The sequence below is a fragment of the Suricata suricatta genome, chromosome 5, assembly GCF_006229205.1.
Source record: "Suricata suricatta isolate VVHF042 chromosome 5, meerkat_22Aug2017_6uvM2_HiC, whole genome shotgun sequence".
Lineage (NCBI taxonomy): Eukaryota > Metazoa > Chordata > Mammalia > Carnivora > Herpestidae > Suricata > Suricata suricatta.
The window spans coordinates 13,149,019-13,168,972 of record NC_043704.1 but is presented as its reverse complement, the minus strand read 5'-3'; the positions used below and the strand labels follow the sequence as shown (position 1 = coordinate 13,168,972).

The 19,954-nt window shown below is 42.7% G+C and overlaps 1 protein-coding gene across 4 annotated transcripts in view; it reads right to left on the bottom strand.

Annotated features, from left to right (window-relative positions):
• Positions 1-19,954, bottom strand: part of TMEM50B (transmembrane protein 50B) — a 37,481-nt gene that overhangs the window by 16,817 nt on the left and 710 nt on the right. The window contains exons 1-2 of one of the 4 annotated variants that reach the window (XM_029939034.1): positions 8,031-8,222; positions 7,744-7,800 (exon numbers count right to left, since the gene is read on the bottom strand). The exons of 1 other annotated variant lie outside the window; for it this stretch is intronic. The gene's annotated coding sequence lies outside the window, so the exon portion shown is untranslated. Of the gene's footprint in view, positions 1-7,743; positions 7,801-8,030; positions 8,223-18,095; positions 18,190-19,954 lie in introns of those variants that run through there. 2 more of the 4 variants (XM_029939033.1, XM_029939036.1) reach the window with 2 other exon arrangements.

Below are 19,954 nucleotides of genomic sequence, written 5' to 3'. Positions count from 1 at the left end.
ACTTGAGAGACTATTGAATGCTGAGAATGAACTGAGGGTTGAAGGGGAAGGGGGGGGAAGAGGTGGTGGTGATGGTGGAGGGCACTTAAGGGGAAGAGCACTGGGTGTTGTATGGAAAACAATTTGACAATAAAATATTATGGGAAAAAAATTGGCAAATGCTAAAAAATAAAAAATAAAGGAGCATGGTGTAAATAACTAAACTGATGGAATATCTCAGTGGAGAAAGAGATACTTTTTAATGTAAATTTTAGAAATGAAAATTATAATATTTGTAATTTTAAATTAACTAAATGGGTTTACAGGAGATCAGAGACAGGGAAAGAAAAGGGTGGTAAACTTGAAGAAAGATCAAAATAAATGATCCAATCTAAAGAACAGGGATTTCTTCTTCTAAACTGAGGGGGGGAAATGAACAGAGCCTCAATGAACTGAGGAACACTAGCAGCTCATCCAATATATGTTTGAGTCCCAGAAAAAGATAAAATGAGAAAGAAAAAAATTATTTGAAGAAATAATGGCTGAGAATTTCCCAAGTTTGGTGAAAAATATTAATTTACAAATCCAGGAAGTTCAGCAAACTCCAAGGAGGTTAAACATGAAAAACATCATAATCAAACTGCTGAAAATCAGAAATAAAAAGAAACACTTGGGAGCACCTGGGTGACTCAGTCAGTTAAGTGCCCGACTCTTGATTTCGGCTCAGGTCATGACCTCGCTGTTGTTGAGATCGAGCCCATGCTCAGTGTGGAGCCTGCTTATGATTCTCTCTCCTTCTTTCCCCTCCTCCCCTCTTCATGTGCTCTCTCTCTTTCCAAATAAATACACTTGAAAAAAAAATAGCCAGGAAGTGTAGCAATCTAGCATACATCAACTGATGGATAATAAGATGTGGCATAACATACACTGGATACAAATTCAGCATCAAGAAGGAACTAAGTTCTGATGCATCATAAAGGAACCTCAAAAGCCTTACACTAAGCAAAAGACAGAAGACCACATGTTGTATAATTCCATGTCTACGAAATGTCTAGAAAAGGCAAACTTACAGACAGAAAGTAAATTTGTGGTTGCCTAGTGACAGTGGGGGGAGTGGAATAGGGAGTCACTGCTAATGAGCACAAGGTTCTAAAATTAGACAGTGGTCAGACGACGGTAGGGAAGGGAAGAGAGAGGCAGACCCAGAGACAGACTCTTAACTACAGAGAACAAACTGGCGGTTACCAGAGGGAAGGTGGGGGTCGGGGGGATGGGGGAAATAGGTGACAGGGATGAAGAAGGGCACTTGTGAGGCGCACTGGGTGTTGTACGGAAGTGCCGAATCACTAACTATACACTTGAAACGAACATTACACTGTGTGTCAACTAAATGGAACTTAAAAACGTAAGGGGCGCCTAAGTGGCTTAATCGGTTGAACGTCCGACTTTGGCTCAGGTCATGATCTCACAGTTCGTGTCAGACTATGGCTCAGGTCACAGTCTCATGGTTTGTGAGTTCAGGCCCCACGTCAGGCTTTGTACTGACAGCTCAGAGCCTGGAGCCTGCTTCAGATTCTTGTCTCCCTCTCTCTCTCTCTGACCCTCCCCTGCTTGTGATCTCTCTCAAAAATAAACAAACATTAAAAATTAAAAAAAAATTTTTTGAAGTAATGGATCCAGTTATTCTGAAAAATAAGTAGAAGTAATATACTATAGAAGGTCCAAACACTGGAAACACAAGCTGGGAGACAATATTTGCAAAACAAATATTGTCTGACAAAGATCTTGTATCTATAATACAGAAAGCAGTAAGCATTAGAAATAAAAACGATCAAATATAGGCAATAAAAAATATCCAAAAGACTTGAATCAACTTGAGAGAGGCAAAAGACTTAAAAAGACAATGACCAAGAAGCACATAAAAAGGTATTCAACACAGTCAGTCATCAGGGACATTAATGAAATAACATCTCACATCCACCAGAACAGCTAAAATTTAAACGGTCGGCAATACTGAGTGTTGGTGAGGTTGTAGAGTGACTAGAGACCCCATATATTTCTGGTGGCAGTTTCTTATAAAGTGAAAATAAACCTCCCTATAACCCAGTAATTCCATTCTCAGGTATTGACCAAGGGAAATGAAAACACATTATCCACACACAAGAAAGACTTACAGAAGGAAGTTTTTAATGGTTTTATTCATAATAGCCCCAAACTGAAAGAGCCTAAATGTTCATCAACAAAAGGACAGATAAACAAGTTATGATCAATTCATATAATGGAATACTGTTCCGTAATGAAAAAGAACGGACATACAACCAACAGAAAAAAAACAAACAAAGCCTCAAAGACATGATTTAAGTGAAAGTCTGCCGACACAAAAAAGTGTATACTGTGTGATTCCATTTAAATGCAGCTTAAGAAGAGACAAAATTAATCAACAGTCCAAGAAATCAGAACAGTGCTTGCCTAGAGGGGGTCAGGACTGACTGCAAGGGAACTTTTTGGGAATGATAGAAATGTTCTATATCTTTCTTGTTTTTAACGTTTATTCATTTTTGAGAGACAGACGGAGTGTGAGCAGGGGAGGGGCAGAGAGAAAGGAAGACACAGAATCTGAAGTAGGCTCCAGGCTCTGAGCTATCAGCACAGAGCCCAGCACGGGGCTCGAACCCATGAACCGCGAGATCATGACCTGAGCCAAAGTCAGACGCTTAACTGACTGAGCGACCTGTCCTATATCGTAACTGGGATAATGGTTATACAGGTATGTGCATTTGTCAAAAGTCATTGAAGTGTACACTTAAGACCTGTGTATTTTACAGTATATAAATTTTACCCACAAAATGTTTTTAGAAGTTTATCTTTCAGATATGCATTAACTACACTAAAGTCCTGCACATTTTATTGCTATTCTACAGATTGGTATTGAATCGTTATCAAAGATTAAATCTTAACTGGTTAACAGTGAAGGTCATCATGGATGTAAGACAATGTCTGAAGTTAAAACAAAAGTCTTACTTCCTTTTATCAAATTCATTTCCCATATATTAATCTAATTATAAATAGTTCCATAAGCAGAAAATATACAGCTGTTTGCATACAATGGTTTTGAACTGTCATGATCTCCTGTCTGGGGCTTAAACTGGAGGGTCAGATGCTGAGAAACATCAAACAAAGTAATACAAATCACAACTATGGAAGAAATGCCTAGGATCCTAATAGAGAATAAAGAGGAGAACTATTTTTAGAAAAGGCCATCGGGGAAAGCCTCTATGAAGAGGTAACACTTGCTAAAATCTTAAAACATTAACATTTAAAAGCTGAGAAAAGTTACTTAGATTAAAGAGAAACAAAAGGGATAGAGCAGGGAGAGGAAGAATTATATACAAAGCCCCTAAGTCCCTTTGGGGCCAGCAAGGAAGAATTAGCTAGTACCAAAAAAAATCAGGTCACTGTAAGTTAGTGGAGCAAGGTGGCTTGGAGTAAGTTTGAAGAATGACAGGTAAGGGCCAGATCACACTGCAGACCAACGGTTTCATCAGATTTGGGTTTCGCTGAGTCATAACAGGAAACCGAAAGAAGGACTTTGAGGAGAAAAGGAGCTGAGGCACCAGGAGCTCAGTCACTCTGGGAAACATGTAGGAGAGGGAAGTGAGGAGAAGGGAGTAGTATATTAAGAATGAGCACCCTGGGGCCTCCTGGGTGGCTCAGTCAGTTAAGCATCCAACTTCACTCAGGTCATGATCTCACAGTTCGTGAGTTCGAGCCCTACATCAGGCTCTGTGCTGACCGCTCAGAGCCTGGAGCCTGCTGTGATTCTGTGTCTTCCTCTCTCTTTGCTCCTCCCCCGCTCTCTCGCTCACATGCGCTCTCTCCCTCTGTCTCAAAAATCAACACCAGGAGCGCCTGGGTGGCTCAGTCAGTTGAGCATCCGACTTTGGCTCAGGTCATGATCTCATGGTTCGTAGGTTCAAGCCCTGTGTCGGGCTCTGTGCTGACCACTAACTCAGAGCCTGGAACCTGCTTCAGATTCTGTGTCTTTCTCTTTCTGCCCCTCCCCTGTTCACGCTCTCTCTCTGTCTCTCAAAAATAAATAAAATGTAAAAAAAAAAGTTTTTTTTAATGAGCACTCTCAAATGAGAAGAGAGTCTATCCTTTCTCTTCCTTTACTCAAAAATAAACAAACATTAAAAAGTTATTATAATTAGGCGCATCTGGGTGGCTCAGTTGACTAAGCATCCGACTTCAGCTCAGGTCATGATCTTGTGGTTCATGGGTTCGAGCCCCACATCGGGCTCTGTGCTGACAGCTCAGAGCCTGGAGCCTGTTTCAGATTCTGTGTGTTCCTTTCTCTCTGCCCCTGCCCTACTTGTGCTCACTCTCTCTCTCTCTCTCAAAAATAAATAAAATATTAAAAAGTTATTATAATTAACACAATGAGATGCTCATTCTCGTCTGTTGAGAAACCTCTTATAAAATGTAATGTCTTAACCATTTTTAATAAACTTAAGATTTTTGAGGTCAAGGAAATTATTGGTATGCTCTCCCACAAAACTGACCCCAGTACCAAGTAAAAAAAAAAAAACAAAAACAAGATTAGGGGCACCTGAGTGGCTCAGTTTATTAAGCATCTGACTCTTCATGAGTTCAAGCCCCAGTGCTGGGCCAGCACAAAGCCCGCTTGGAATTCTCTCTCCCTCACTCTCTGCACCTTCCCTGCTCACACTCGCTCGCTCGCTCTCTCTCAGATATAAATAAATAAACCTAAAAAAAAAACAAGATTAGTGAAATGAACTAATGGATTACCAATCTGATCCATAAGTCTTGTCATACATTAGGTAGCAATTATTCCTATACTAAAACAGGTAACTCTTCATAAAAAAAAAAAAACACAAATCCTTATCTGAAGGCATTTTAAGTGATTCAACGGTGAACATTTCACTTCCAAAAATTCAGCTTAGGAAACCCAAAGACACTTGCAGAAGCAAGAGAAGAAAACAACTACACACTTCAACTACAGACATGGTCTGAGAAATTGCCAGATGCATCAAAGTCCCAAATAACATCTAATTCAGAAATTTCTCCACTAACCAAATTTCCCACTACCACTTCTTTGTTCTCCCATCTCTCTGCTAGCTGTTAAATGCTACTCGTGTTAGGCACTGAGTGTATAAAAATGATTAAGGCAACCAATACAGAAAACAGTCCAGTTAGGAACACTGTCAGAAGAGCAAGTAATTACATTACAGTATGTCCTGAAATAGACATACACTATGAGCTACACTGCAGAAGCTACCACAGAACTATGAAATAAAGTGTTACAGGACAGTACTTGCCAGGAAGAGCTGAGGAAAGTTTGACAGAGGAAGAGCAATCTTAGCTGGGTTTGGAAGCACAAATAAAAGTTTGGCAGATGAAAAAGAAGGAATCCGCAAAATTATGGGCTTGTAAGCAGGGATGGGATGAGATCATCTCTGTGATTTAGAAAGATAATGCTGGCACCAACAGTGTGGACAGAGACTGAAGAGAAAGGTAAAAAGAAGGTGGCCCTCATTCTAGAGAGGGAGAGAGTAAGGATGCACCCTGAAGCCACTCTGGTGCAAGCCGAAGGAAGGGTTTTTATCTGAGGACGACTCATGTGGCATTATCAACAGGCAAGGAGAAGCTAAGACTGACTAGGCCTGGGTGCCCGATGGATGCGGAGACACCATCAGCCAAAACAGGGAAGAGAGAAAGGGAGAGGAGTATCTGGCGTGATGTACTTGACAGGACTAAAGGACATCCAGGTGGAAACTACACGGACAGATGTACAGAAATGGAAAGAGTGGTTTAAGACACAGATGAGAGGCTCACAGCAATGAAGCGGGAACTGAAGGCATGGGCAGTTAAGGATCTCAGGGTGAAGATGTGGAGGAGGGCGGTGGATTGGTTCCATGTTCATCTCTGACTCATGTCCTTTTTCCTTGAATTACTGTGTTCAGGTGTTACGGCAGACCTACAGATATGATGGTATTTAATCGGCACAAAACCTTCTAGAGCATGTACTGAATATTTACAGCACAGCTCCTACAAGCAAGGCACATCGGGAAGATAAAGACGAATAAAACTCAGCCCTCATCATCAGGATTTACAAACCAGCAGAGAAGTCAATTAGCATTTTGTTAAATTAAATTCTGATGTGTATCATTAAAAAATCTATGGGAAAAATCAGAAGATTAACAAAATATAAATGCCATTCAAGGTATTAATGAGGTCTACAGAGCCAGAGCAAAACGAGTTGAGGCAAATGAAACAAACATGAAATGTATGTCTTCCCACCCTTGTTGGTACTCCTAGTAGTTAGTTACAGGATGTAACTACGCTCTTTACAGACCACTCCAGTCCAGCCTCAGAAAACTCCTATTCGTGGACTATTCCTTTGGATCCTCCATGCTCTAAGGAAGTTGCTATTATTATCTCCTATTAGTGAAAAGGCTTAGAGAATGGTTAACCTGCCCAAGGTCACACAACTAGCAAAGAGGAAAGTCAGGATCTCCACTGAAGTTCAAATGTGTCCCCAGTCTGCTTACAAGGCCATTACATGGGGCTGCTGCTCATCATCGGAGACTTTCACAGCATTTCTCTCATTTCAGATTTCATAAAGAAGAAGTGATTGTTCCGCTGCATGTAGTGAAGACAGCGGGAACAAGATAGAAGAGAAATAGACTCAATTTAGAGGAACACTGTGATCATCTGGAAATAGAAGAAAGCAGTCCGATGAGGTCTACAACAACGGTGGTGATTGCTCCTCGCTCCAATCTTGCCAAAGGAGCCTGAAGAATAGCTTTTCTTCTTGGGCTGCTATAAAGCTGGTTTCAAGGCACTCACAGTGTGAATATTTTACAGGCCTTAAAATCCAACAGCATGAATTATTCAGAGATCTAAGTGCTTCTGGGAGAATATTTTACATACTTTATAACAGGGAAGGCTTCTTTGCCTTCTGACTTGTAAATCACATGTAACAAGAATAAAATTTAGTAAGTATCACCAATTTTGTTAAAGATGTACACCTAAAATCAAAGTAAAGGATAGGAGCATTGATTTTTAAAGAGACTTTAATTTTATAACTATATCATCTCCCCTGGTAATATCCTTGTTAACTTTTAATTATTCAAGATGTGGGTTATTTGGTGAATCCTCCCCTCCACTACTTCTCAATGCAGTTGATACACAGACTGAAATATCCAGTTACCTGTATGACATCCCCTGGCTGTCTCAAAGTCACCTCAAAATCAACACGTCATGGGGCGCCTGGGTGGCTCAGTCAGTTAAGCATCTGACTTCAGCTCAGGTCATGATCTCATGATTCGTGGGTTTGAGCCCCACGTCAGGCTCTGTGCTGATAGCTAGCTCAGAGCCTGGAGCCTGTCTTCAGATTCTGTATCTCCCTCTTTCTCTGATCCGCCCCTGCTCCCACTGTTTCTTTGTCTCTCAAAAATAAAAAAACATTAAAAAATTTTTTAAAAATCACATCAGGACCCAGACCCGTGGTCTCCTCCTCCAAACCTGATCCCTTTCTGAGACTGCCTACAATGAACGAATGACCATCCCATCCGTCCAGTTTCACAAGCCAGAAACCCAGGGGTCATCCTCCTGCTTCGTTCTTCCCTTTCACATCCGATCCCCACCTGCCGATGCCCCCTTACTTCAGTCCGCCTCCAGCACCGTGTCACCCAAGCACTCCCGCCTCGCCTGCTCCACTTCCACGGCCTCCCAACTCACCTGGCCACGTCCACACCTGCGCTCATCCACACGTCCTCCAGACTGCACCTGGAATGACTGTTTTTGAAAAGACACAATTCTGGTATTTCCTTCCTGCTTAAGACCTTTAAGTTGCCTCCCATTTATTATAAGACAAAGACTCTATAGTATGGCCGAGGCTCCAGTTTCCTCTCACGCTTCTGGCTCTTTACAGCCATCCTAGCTTCTCTTTTAGTACCCCACACTTGCTAAATCACCCCACCTGAGCCCCACACACCCTGTCTGATACCTCTCTGTTCCCAGCTCACCTAGTTAACTCCTACTCACACCGCAGATGTCAGCTTAGTTATCACTTTTTCACTCAAATATCAGCTTTCACTTCCTCCTTCAATGTTTATTTACAGTGTCCACCAGGAATCGGACAGTTAATATACATCAATGAACAAATAAAATGCATTAGCTATGTGGAGCCCGGTATGTGTGTAGAAAACAATAAACATCATTTCATAAAGTGTAGTTATTTATTCTGAGAGTGAGAGAGAGTGAGTGGGGGAGGGGCAGAGAGAGAGAGAGAGGGAGGGAAAGAGAGAATCCCAAGCAGGTTTTATGCTGTCAGCACAGAACCCCACACAGGACTTGATCTCACAGACAGTGAGATCATGACATGAGCCAAAATTAAGTTGGACGCTCAACCAACTGCCACACAGGTGGCCCTAAACGTAATTTTTAAGTTATATACCATGCTAGGAAGTAGTAAGTGCCATGGGGGGAACAAATGAGCAGAGTAAGGAGCATTGGGAGTGCAGGCAACACTGGGGCCAGCGGATATGTCACAGTGGTCAGGGCAGGCTCCACTGAGAAGGTGCCAGCTGAGCAAAGCCTTGAAGGCAGGGAGAGAGCCCTGGGGATGTCTATCAGAGAGAACAGCAACAGGGCAAAGCCGCTGCGGCAGCATCTGGGTATTCAAATAGCACCACAGGGCCAGGGTGGCTGGGCAGAATGAGGGAGAGGGGAAAGCAGGGGGAAACAAGATCAGAGAGGTAACAGAGGCAAGGAAGGATAATTACAAAGCGTCACAGTCCACTATGAGAACTCTGCTTTTTACTGGTTGAAATAGCCCTAAGAGAGTGGTGAGCAGAGTGACTTAACATTTTTAAAAAATCCCTTAGGGCCACCTGGGTGGTTCAGTCTGTTAAGTATCTGACTTTGGCTCAGGTTATGATCTCCTAGTTCATGAGTTCGAGCCCTGCATCGGGCTCTGTGCTGACAGCTGGGAATCTGGAGCCTGTGTCAGATTCTGTGTCTCCCTTTCTCTCTAGCCCTCCCGTGCTCATGCTCTGTTTCTCTCTGTCTCAAAAATAAATAATAATAATAAAAGGATCCCTTTGACTGTTATGAGACAACAGACTGGAAGGAGTAAGAGTGGAAAGAGACCAGTTCATAGATGATACTGATTTTCGTGACTTCCAACCTCCATGACCAAATCTAATAATTCCCCTAGTCTTGCACTGTTAATCTCATTATTTGATAAATATTTACCTTCCCCTGTAGAGAGTAAGCTCCATGAGGACAGTCTAAGTCCACCTTGGCTCACTGTAGCACACTCCCAGAGCCTAGCACAGTGCCTGAAATATACTAGGCACTCAAACACTTGTTGAATAACGGATTCTATTTTAGCTTTCAGAATGTGAAATACATACATGTCTCATTACCCTGTCACAAAAAGAAACAGAGGCAGCACTATATCTAGATTTATTTACACTAATGGTAACAAGGGCACCTGGGTGGCTCAGTCAGTTAAGCGTCTGACTTCAGCTCAGGTCATGATCTCACGGTCTGTGGGTTTGAGCCCCGCATCAGGCTCTGTGCTGACAGCTAGCTCAGAGCATAGAGCCTGTCTTCGAATTCTGTATCTCCCTCTCTCTGCCACTCCCCTGCTCACACTGTCTCTCTCTGTCTCTCAAAAATAAATTAAAAACATAAAAATAAACTAAAAATAAGTAAAAAACTGATGGTAGTAAAAAAACATCATTTGGGTGAGGAAAATAAATTCTGCTGGGAACAATACTGTCAAACATGTTATTTCTCAAAATCCTCCTCCTTGCCTCCCCAAGTCCATATTCTGGCAGAATTTTCCCTCTAAAATCCAGACTGAATCATGCCATTCATTCAAAGACGTCTAATAGCTGGTGAGATCAATTCCAAAAGGTACAGGGTACTTGCACCGTCTCCCTAACAGGGCTTTCTCATCTCCTGCCATCTTGTGCCTCCAGCCACAAAGAAAAGGAAAGGGGAAGGCAGCCAATCGTTGTTGAATACCTACTGTTAGGCAAGCTCCTAAATTACATATATATACATTTACTTATAGTTATTTATAGACACAAATATATCCAAATATCTCACATGTCTGACACAGATTATGTATGACTATATTAGATATATAATCTATCATATATGCTATATATGATATAGAAATATACATATCTATAATATACACATGGGTTTAATATCTACCTATAATATTAAATACACACACACACCCTTGGAATGCCCCTCTCATCTCCCGTCTACAGACAAACTTCCAAATCAACCTTCAGGATACACATCAAACATTTCCCTCTCGAAGCAGAATTAGCATAAGTGCTTTCATGAGCAGTTTTTGCCTTGCTTTAATAATAGCACTTCATGTTGCAGAGCACTTACTTTGTACGTAGGCTTAACAAATGATGTCTAGGGGAAAAAAAGAACACGAGTAGCCTGCCTCCAGTACTGGCTCTGACATTCTTCAGCATGTGACGCTGGCCCGCGGGACAGTGGATGCAGTCAGCGGTTCCCAAATACAGGTCTGTGAAGCAGGGCCAACCTGACTTCACAGTAACTTGGGGAGTTAAAAAAAAAAAAAGGTAAAAGGGACCCATTCCTCCAAAAATGCAAAGTCAATGCCAAGTTACCTGTTTTTTAAAATTCCCCAGGTAAACCACGGGAAACACTAAATTCACTCAAGGGTCCCTTCCACTGCTAAGATCCTAAGCGTCATGGGCTCCACTGCACTGAGGCAGTCTCCAAGAGCGGTATGAGCTAGAAACCTGAGGATTTCATCACTAATTTCAAAGATGTCAAAACATACAATTATTAACAAACCAAGTGTAATGTGTAAATCTTTACTGATTCTAGCTTCAAAAACAGCTTTTTAAAAAAAATTTTTAAGGCAGTCTTGGCCACATGGGGAAATGTGAATATAGGTCAGACATCAAAAGATATTACAGAATTATTTTCCTGGGCATGATAACGGTAGAACTATGGTTATGTAAAGAGAATGATCTTATTTTTAGGAGACACATGCTTACATATTTAGGGGTAAAGTGTCAGTGTCAGCAACATCCTATCACATGGTTAGGCAAAGAAAAAAATAAAGCAAATATGGCAAAATGTTAAAATACTGAATCTACTGTTTACAATTTTCTGTAATAAAAAAGTTGCGGGGTGCCTGGCTGGCTTAGTTGATAGAGCATGCAACCCTTGATCTGAGGGTTGTGAGTTCGAGCCCCACATTGGGAGTGGAGATTACTTAAAAACAAAATCTTAAAAGACGTAAAAAAAAACAAAACCAAAAAAATCCTGAAAGGCTTACTCATAAATTGCCACCTAAACTCAGATAACAGCTGCATAACCCACAAGCTACCCCAGCCATGGCAAAACTCCACTCACTCTCGGAGGCCATCTTTACCTAGACTCCCTGGCAAAGTCGACTTAGGCATCTTTAAGTCTCTGGGATTGCTCAGTAAACGCCCTACTCCCTGTGTCAGAGAATTCCCCGTGTCACAGCTTCCAACGCACCCAGAGGAAAGCAAAGGCATTCAATGAGTTCAGAAAAGGGCTATAGTAAGTATATCCCTAAAAGGTTCTAAGGAGGTGGATACCTCGGAGCACCAGTTACTACCTTCCAGGCTTTGAGGGCCCCTGGGTGATTCGGCTGGAAGTGCATGTAATTCTTGATCTTGGGATTGTGAGTTCAAGCCCCACAATGGGTGCAGAGCTTACTTCAAATTAATTAATTATTTTTAAAAAGGGGGGAGGGGCGCCTGGGTGACTCAGTCGGTTAAGTGCTGGCTTCGGGTCAGGTCATGATCTCACGTTTCGTGGGTTCGAGCCCCGCATCGGGCTCTGTACTGACAGCTAGCTCAGAGCCTGGAGCCTGCTTCAGATTCTGTGTCTCCCTTGTGGGAAGCAGCAGCGAGGAGCCAGTAAGGAGAGCGTGATCGAGCAAAGCTCTCGTGCCCTTGCAACCCTTGCGGCTGGTCCAGTTCCTCAGAGGTTAATTCACTTGAGTTAAGATGTTATTGCACCAATGTCCTTCAAGCTTCTTGAGTTAAGATGTTATTGTACAAACGTCCTCCACGCTTTGGCACTCTTATAATAACAATAAGAAGAGATGTAAAGTTCCCAGGAAAATGTTGTAACAATAACTGTGAGAACAGAAAAGGTTTTGTCTAGAACAAACCTTCTCTTAGTTGTGGCTGTTTGTATAAAACTGCTTGCATGTGAGAAATAAAGTGGCAATATGGGCATCACTCATGTCCCTCCCGTTCCCATCCTTTGATTCTCTCTTCTTTTCCTCATTCCCTTACCCTCGCGTCCCCGCTTCTGTGCGCCCGCGTGCGCACTACACTCCCTCTCTCTCTGACCCTCCCCTGTTCACACTGTCTCTGTCTCTCAAAAATAAATAAAAGACAAAAAAAAAAGTACAGGCTTTGGAATGAACACTGGCTTAGGCCCAATCCCACGTCCAGCCTCTTCCCAGCTGTGCCTCCCTGGCCAGGTTCCTGTATCCATTCTACTCTTCAGGGAACAGCTGCATTGTACCAGTGCTATTTGGCCTTCAAACCTGCCCAGGCCATGGTTTTCTGATACGTAAACCGGGGAGATGAGAGCATGTCCCTGAGAAAGTGAGAATTAATCACAGCTCCTGTGATTACTTCGACAACTCCTTACCAGAAAGAGGGCTCACATGCATACGATTACCCTGTAACACACACTCAGTTCCTGGCCATGCTGCTACGACTCTTGGGTCCAGAAAAGCTATTACTCCTTCTTGGTGGAGACAGCTGACCGCACACGAGCATCTCATTGTGCTCACTCTCCAGCTTCACTAAAACTACGATAAAAAGAGCTCTTCAAAAGTCTTAAACTCCTAATGATAAGGAGAAAGGAAGAGGAAACAACAGCAATGAAGTCCTGGAATCTGGAAAGCTGCTGGGCAATGGTAAGGGACAGCACACCCAGGAAGGCACGGTTCCCAGGCCAGCCGTGGGGAAAGCTGTGAACCAACCCAGGAGAGATGTGGGGGAAGCAGTTAGAAAGTGAGGTCCTTGGGGCGCCTGGGTGGCTCAGTCAGTTAAGCGTCCGGCTTCGGCTCAGGTCAGATCTCACAGTTCGTGGGTTCGAGCCCCGCGTCGGGCTCTGTGCTGACAGCTAGCTCAGAGCCTGGAGCCTGTTTCGGATTCTGTGTCTCCCTCTCTCTCTGACCCTCCCCTGCTCACACTGTCTCTCTCTGTCTCTCAAAAAGAAATAATAAAAAAGCATTAAAAAAAAAAAAAAAAGAAAGTGAGGTCCCCAGATCCTGTCATTTCTTTCTTCAAGGTGCTGCCAAATGCTTCTTCCATATCCTGGCAGAAGCCTAAGGTGTTTCCTCCCCCCATTCCTTGTGCTCTGGGCTGGGGCATAACGGCCTGAGAGAAGCACCAAAAACTGGGCAGGAGGGGCTATGATTCCTCTGCTCTGCAGCCAGAGCTCCGCCCTCCAACAGGAAGCTGCAGAACTGTGCAGAGAAAGAAAAGGTAAAACACGATCATTATAACCTCAGAGATGAGAGAACACATTGCGTCTATTAAATAAGAATAGGATGTTATCATGAGAAACATTCAGAGAGTAAAAAATAGCCTTTGGAAATAAAAAACATGATCATGGAAAACTTTTAAAACATTTTTTATTTGTTTCTGAGAGAGAGAGAATGCACAAGCAGGCAAGGGGCAGCAGGGGGAGGGGGACAGAAAATCCAAAGTAGGCTCTGCGCTGACAACAGTGAGCCTGATGTGAGACTCAAACTCACAAACCGTGAGATCATGACTTGAACCAAAGTTGGATGCTCAACCGACTAAGCCACCCAGGCACCTCTGGAAAATGTTGTTTGTTTGTTTGTTTTTTTAATCCAAACAGAAAGGTTGGGGAATCAATGTTAAGAAAATCTAAGGAATACTTGCTGTGTGCCAACCCCATTGAGCTTTAAACCTCCCTAGGCTATGGTTTTCCGGTACATACACTGGGCGGACAGTAGTAAGCGGCAGATGGAAAACAGGTAAGAAAATTAAAAGGTCTTTATAACATCCACATTTATATAACAGGTGCTTCAGAAGAAAGACTGTAGAGCAAATAGAAGGGAGAAAATAACAAAATATAGCATGAAAATTTCCCCAGAATAGAGGTTACTGTATATCCAGATTTAAAGGGCCCATCAAATACTCAACTTGATGGATGCAAACAAACCCATACTGAGACACATCATTTTAGGGGCGCCTGGGTGGCTCAGTCAGTTGGGCATCCAACTTCAGCTCATGTCATGATCTCATGGTGAGTTCAAGCCCCACCAGCTCGGAACCTGGAGCCTGCTTCAGATTCTGTGTCCCCCTCTCTCTCTGCCCCTCCCCTGCTCATGCTGTTTCTTTATCTCAAAAATATACAAACATTTAAAAAAATCTTTTTAGAAAGATACATCATTTTAAATTCCAAAACAATGTGGTAAATATATAGATTCTATAAGTTTGCAGAGAGGAAAAAAAAGTGTCAAACACTAATTATCATGAATCAAAATGCTTGGAACTCTCAACAGCAATACTGGAAGCAGACAGAACTTCAAAGTTCTGAAGGAAAACTATTTTCAACTGAAATTCTACTACCCGACAAATTACCAGTCAAGTAGGAGGATAGAATCAAAACATAGACAAGCAACGTCTCCAAAAAATGTAACTCTTCTTGTCAAGAAGCTACCAGAGTGTGAGTGCCATTAGAGAGAATAAATCAATAAAAGAATACAGGACCCAAACTTTCAGTTATAAAGTAAGTCAGGAGATGGACAGGACAGCAGAGGGAATAGAGCTGATGGTACTACAAGTCTGTACGGTGACAGATGGTAACTACACTGACCGTGGTGAGCGCTACGTACAGAATTGCTAAACCACTAGGTTGTGCCCCTGAAACTAATGTAACTTGTTTCTTCTTTTTTAGCTTTTTTTTTATGTCTTTATTTTATTTTGAGAGACAGAGAGACAGAGAGTGAACAGGGGAGGGGCAGAGAGGGAGACGCAGAATCTGAAGCAGGCTCCAGGCTCCGAGCTATCAGCACAGAGCCTGACGTGGGGCTCGAACCCACGGACTGTGAGATCATGACCTGAGCCGAAGTCAGCCATTTAGCCGACTGAGCCATCCAGGCGCCCTGAAACTAATGTAACTTGTATGTCCATTATACTTCAATAATAAAAATATTTTTTAATGTTTACTTATTTATTTTGAGAGAGAGAGCAGGAAGGGGCGGGGGGAGGGGGAGAGAGAATCCCTAGGAGGCTCCACACTGTCCGCAGGGAGTCTCATGTGGGGCTTAATCTCATGAACTGTGAGATCATGACCTGAGCCACAATCAAGAGTCAGATGATGGGAAAAAAAAAAAAAGTCAGATGCCTACCCTACTGAGTCACGCAGGTGTCCCTAAAAATAATTTTTAAAAGAGAGAGAATCCAGGATACAGGAAAGATCTAACCCAGGAGAGCTAGAGAGAGCCCAGCTGTGCCCCAGACACTGCTACGCAGGCCAGACTGAAGCAGTGTAACCTGAGACAGCCGTGTCCCCGGTGCTCCCCCAGCTCTTTAACCTGGCCCAGATTCCTATCTGGACCCAGCTGGGCTTGGTTTGATCTCGGCCTTACAGTGACACAGGTCCTGTGACACAGGTCCTGCTCCCCTTCCAAGCCCCCCTGCAGCCGCACCAGCAGAGGCCATTCACGCCCCTGGCAGAAAGGCTCTTCTTCGAGGCACCCTGGGAACTGCAAGCTGAAAAAGCAGAAAAGACAGAGCAGCCCATTCACCCTGGCTGCGTTTCTGCTGTCCTTCCAGGGCACGTCCTTCCAGCACAGACATACCCCGGAGATACATTACACATGTGGTCCCGGCTCCCGCAAGGAAGTGAAAATACCAATAAAATGAGTCAAATGAATGTTTTTGTTTCCCAAGTGCATATGAAAGTTACGTTTGACTACACCGTAGTCCACTAGGTGTGTGATGGCATGTGTAAAAAAACAATGTGCACACTTTAATTTGAAAATACTTCATTGCTAAAGATGGTAACCATCATCGGAGCTTTCAGCAAGTCGTGATCAAATCGCAGATCACCGTGACCAATATAATAACAAAAACATCTGAAATATTACGAGAATTACCAAAATGTGACAGAGGCATGAAAGGAACAAATGCCGTTGGAAAAATGGTGCTGACAGACTTGCGCCACACAGGGTTGCCACAAACTTGCATTTTGTTTAAAAAAAAAAAGAAAAAAAATCAGTATATGTAAAGTGCAATAAAACAAGGGTGCCCTCCAGCCTTCCAGATGTCCTTCCTGTGGTGAACCGCATTTCCTAGGACTCACTCATGACACCACTCACGAACTTCCAGCCCAAGCCCCCCTGTAAGCAGTCAGGGAAGCCTAAGCCATTCTCTTCTGCTCCTCTTTTCCCAAAAAGCTTCATCTAATAGTGACCATATCATCTGTAAGGGTGCAGGTCTGATTCAAGTTTCCCCTCTGACCTTGAAGGCCAGCTAACACCATTAACATTTCTGGGGGCGGGCCTAAAGGTGGAGGTTAAGACTAGTCACGCCCTATCTGAGAGTCCTAGTCACGCCCCACATGAGGGTCCCGGGTCCACTCTGTAATTGGCTAAAGTTAGTGTCAATGATGTGATGCTATAATGATTGGGCCCCTGTACCTGTGTCACAATTTCCTGTAACTCCCCCTTCCCAAACTCAGAAAAGGCCCTGCCCCCCCATTCTCGGGGCTCGCTCCCAGTGGATCCAGTGTGTTGTTGGAGTCTGTGAGCCCGAGTTTAGGCTGGCCGGGCCTAAATTCGTAATAAAGCCCTTTGCTTTTGCATGCGTGATTCAGCCTCCCTGGCGGTCTCTGGTTTTTGGGGGGCAATATTAAAATCTGGGTACAACACATCCTTGCCTTACACATTCAGATTTATGCTTACAATTATTAAACAAAATTTTAGTCTCAAACTTAGAAAGCTCTAGTGTTTTCTAAAAAGCCTGCCTGGAATTCATCTGCACTCTGGGGGAAAGAACTTCATTATCATAGTTTATTTAATGAAAAATCCACTGTTAATAAAGACACAGCTTATAGCCCTATAAGATTTAACTGCAGAAATTAATAAGGTGTTACGATTTTTAGAGCCTTGTAGGAAAGAGTAATCCCAAAGGCATTACGATTTTGTTGCTGTGTAGAACATTAACCGAGCATATCTAACTTGGCAATTTGTTCAGACATTCCTTTCCCTGTGGACTACATATACTCTTTAAATCCTCTTAAAACCAGCTCTTTGTGGCACTCTCCATAACTGTTAAATAAAACTTCAAAGTATTGCTCACTATTTGCACTAGAATTTTGTTTCAACAGTATTCAATCAAAATCAAAAATATTGTTTAGGATGGGTGTCTGTGTGTCTGTGGTGTGTGTGCATTTATGTTCATGTGTATATCTGTGTATATATTCATAAAGCTTCTTTAAAATTGTTTAAATGTTTATTTTTATTTTTATTTTTGAGAGAGAGAGAGACAAAGCAGGAGTAGAGGAAGGGCAAGAGAGAGGGACACACAGAATCTGAAACAGGCTCCGAGCTCTGAGCTGTCACCACAGAGCCAGATGCAGGGATCAAACTCAGGAACAGTGAGATCATGACCGGAGCCACAGTCAGACGCTCAACTGATTGAAGCCACACTAGTGCGCTACGTGTAAAGCTTGTTTTAAAAAGCAAGAAAAAGATTAACAAGTCAGAATGGAGGCTACCTCTGGAAGAAGGATGTAAATGTTTTGTTTCTTAATCTGATAGTGGATACAATGATCACAGCATTCATACTCTTTAAAAAATGTATGTACATATATAATATGATATATATATAAATCACATATATGTCATAAATATACAAATATATATGCACATATATATGTATGTTCTACATACCTTTTTATACCTGGGATATATTTTGCAACAAAAGGAACTTATTTAAAAAGAGAAGAAGAATTTGTTGTGATTGGGTATTCAAGGGGCTTACCACAGGATGGACTGTACATAAAATATGTCTGTTCACATTTTCAAGTCGGTTAAGCCTCCGACTTCAGCTCAGGTCAGATCTCACGGTTCGTGGGTTCGAGCCCCGCGTCGGGCTCTGTGCTGACAGCTAGCTCAGAGCCTGGAGCCTGCTTCCGCTTCTGTGTCTCCTTCTCTCTCTGCCCCTCCCCCTCTCATGCTCTGTCTCTCTCTGTATCACAAATAAAATAAAACATTAAAAATTAAAGAAAAATTATCTATCTGAAACTTATCCTACAATGGCAGAAGAATTTTCATGCAGCAAGGCTTTTAATGGCTAAAATCTAGAAACAGCCAAAATGTCCATGATACAAGACGAATAAAATATATCAGAATACATCTAAACAATGACATACTATGCAGCATTTTATTTTATTTTATTTTACTTTTCGTCGGTTAAGCATCTGACTTTTTTTTTAATGTTTACTTTTGAGAGAGAGACAGAGTGAAGTGGGGAAAGGGCAGAGAGACAAAGGGAGACACAGAAGCTGAAACAGGCTCCAGGCTCTGAGGTGTCAGCACAGAGCCCAAAATGGGGCTCGAACTCATGGACCGTGAGATCATGACCCAAGCTGAAGTTGGAATTCAACCTATTGAGCCATCCTGATGCCCCCATGCACATTTAAAGAATGTGGTGGGCGTGTGTCTGGATGGCCCAGTAAGTTAAGCATTGGAGTCCCGACTTTGGCTCAGGTCATGATCTCATGGTTCGTGAGTCTGAGCCCTGCATCCGACTCTGCAGTGAGAGTGCAGAGCCTGCTTGGGATTCTCTCTCTGCCCCTTCCGCACTTGTGCTCATGTGCTCTCTCTCTCAAAATATATAAATTTAAAAAAAGAGCCAAGATCAAAAAAACAATAATAATAAATAAAAATGAGGTAGGTCCACAAATACAGATAGAGAAATGTGTCCTGATATTATAAGTCAGTTGCCCAATAGTTAGGAGATGATCCCCTCCTAGGTAATGGAACTGAAGATATAAATGATGACAAGTGAACAAGGATTTCCAACTTTTGATATTCTTCTGTCATGTCAAAAATTTTTTTCTACGATCTGTATTACCATTATCACTTTAAAAGTAGCAAATAAGGATAAACTAACTAGATAGCTTCTTTACCCTGGACTCCAGAAGTGAACTCAGAAAAGACCAGCCAGTTAAGGCTGCTGTAATCCTAGTGGGCAGAGAATAGGGTGGGGATGGGGGGTGGGGAGCGGAAGGTGTGTCTCCGGAAGAGGAAAATCCATCCTCCGGCTGCTCCCATTAAACCTGCTTTTCCTGCAGCATCAATAGTCAAGATAACTTTCGATTTTAGTTTTAAGAACGAAGTCCGGCAACGCCATTATCGGTAAGAAGGTTTAACTGTTGTTTCGCGTTTGAAACCGAAGCCAATTTGAAACCCGACAAATAAGAGACTAAAGATGAAAAGGAAAGTGGGACAAGCCCAGGAGTAACAGCCTTGGGGATTGTTAAGAAAGGGGATTTTACGGTGAAGATAGATGAAGAGTTTGAGGGACGAGATGGGACACTACGAGAAGAGAAATTGATGTCTTTGAGAGGCATAATGGTGACTACACGTTTACTCCCATCGGAGGCTTCACTCCCGCCCACGCGTACACGCTCACAGGGCTCTGACAGCAGCAAGGGAGCGAGCAGTCGATCTTAAGATTGCTTTGACTTTAAAAAGGTCATATATTTACATTTCAGATTAAGCACCTTCCAGCGATTAAGTCGGAACCCAATCAATTTGGTGAAAACCAAAATAGTCTTCCCCAGCACAACTACCATTGCTACGGTGGCGATTCTCTACTGCTACTTATCTAAAAGG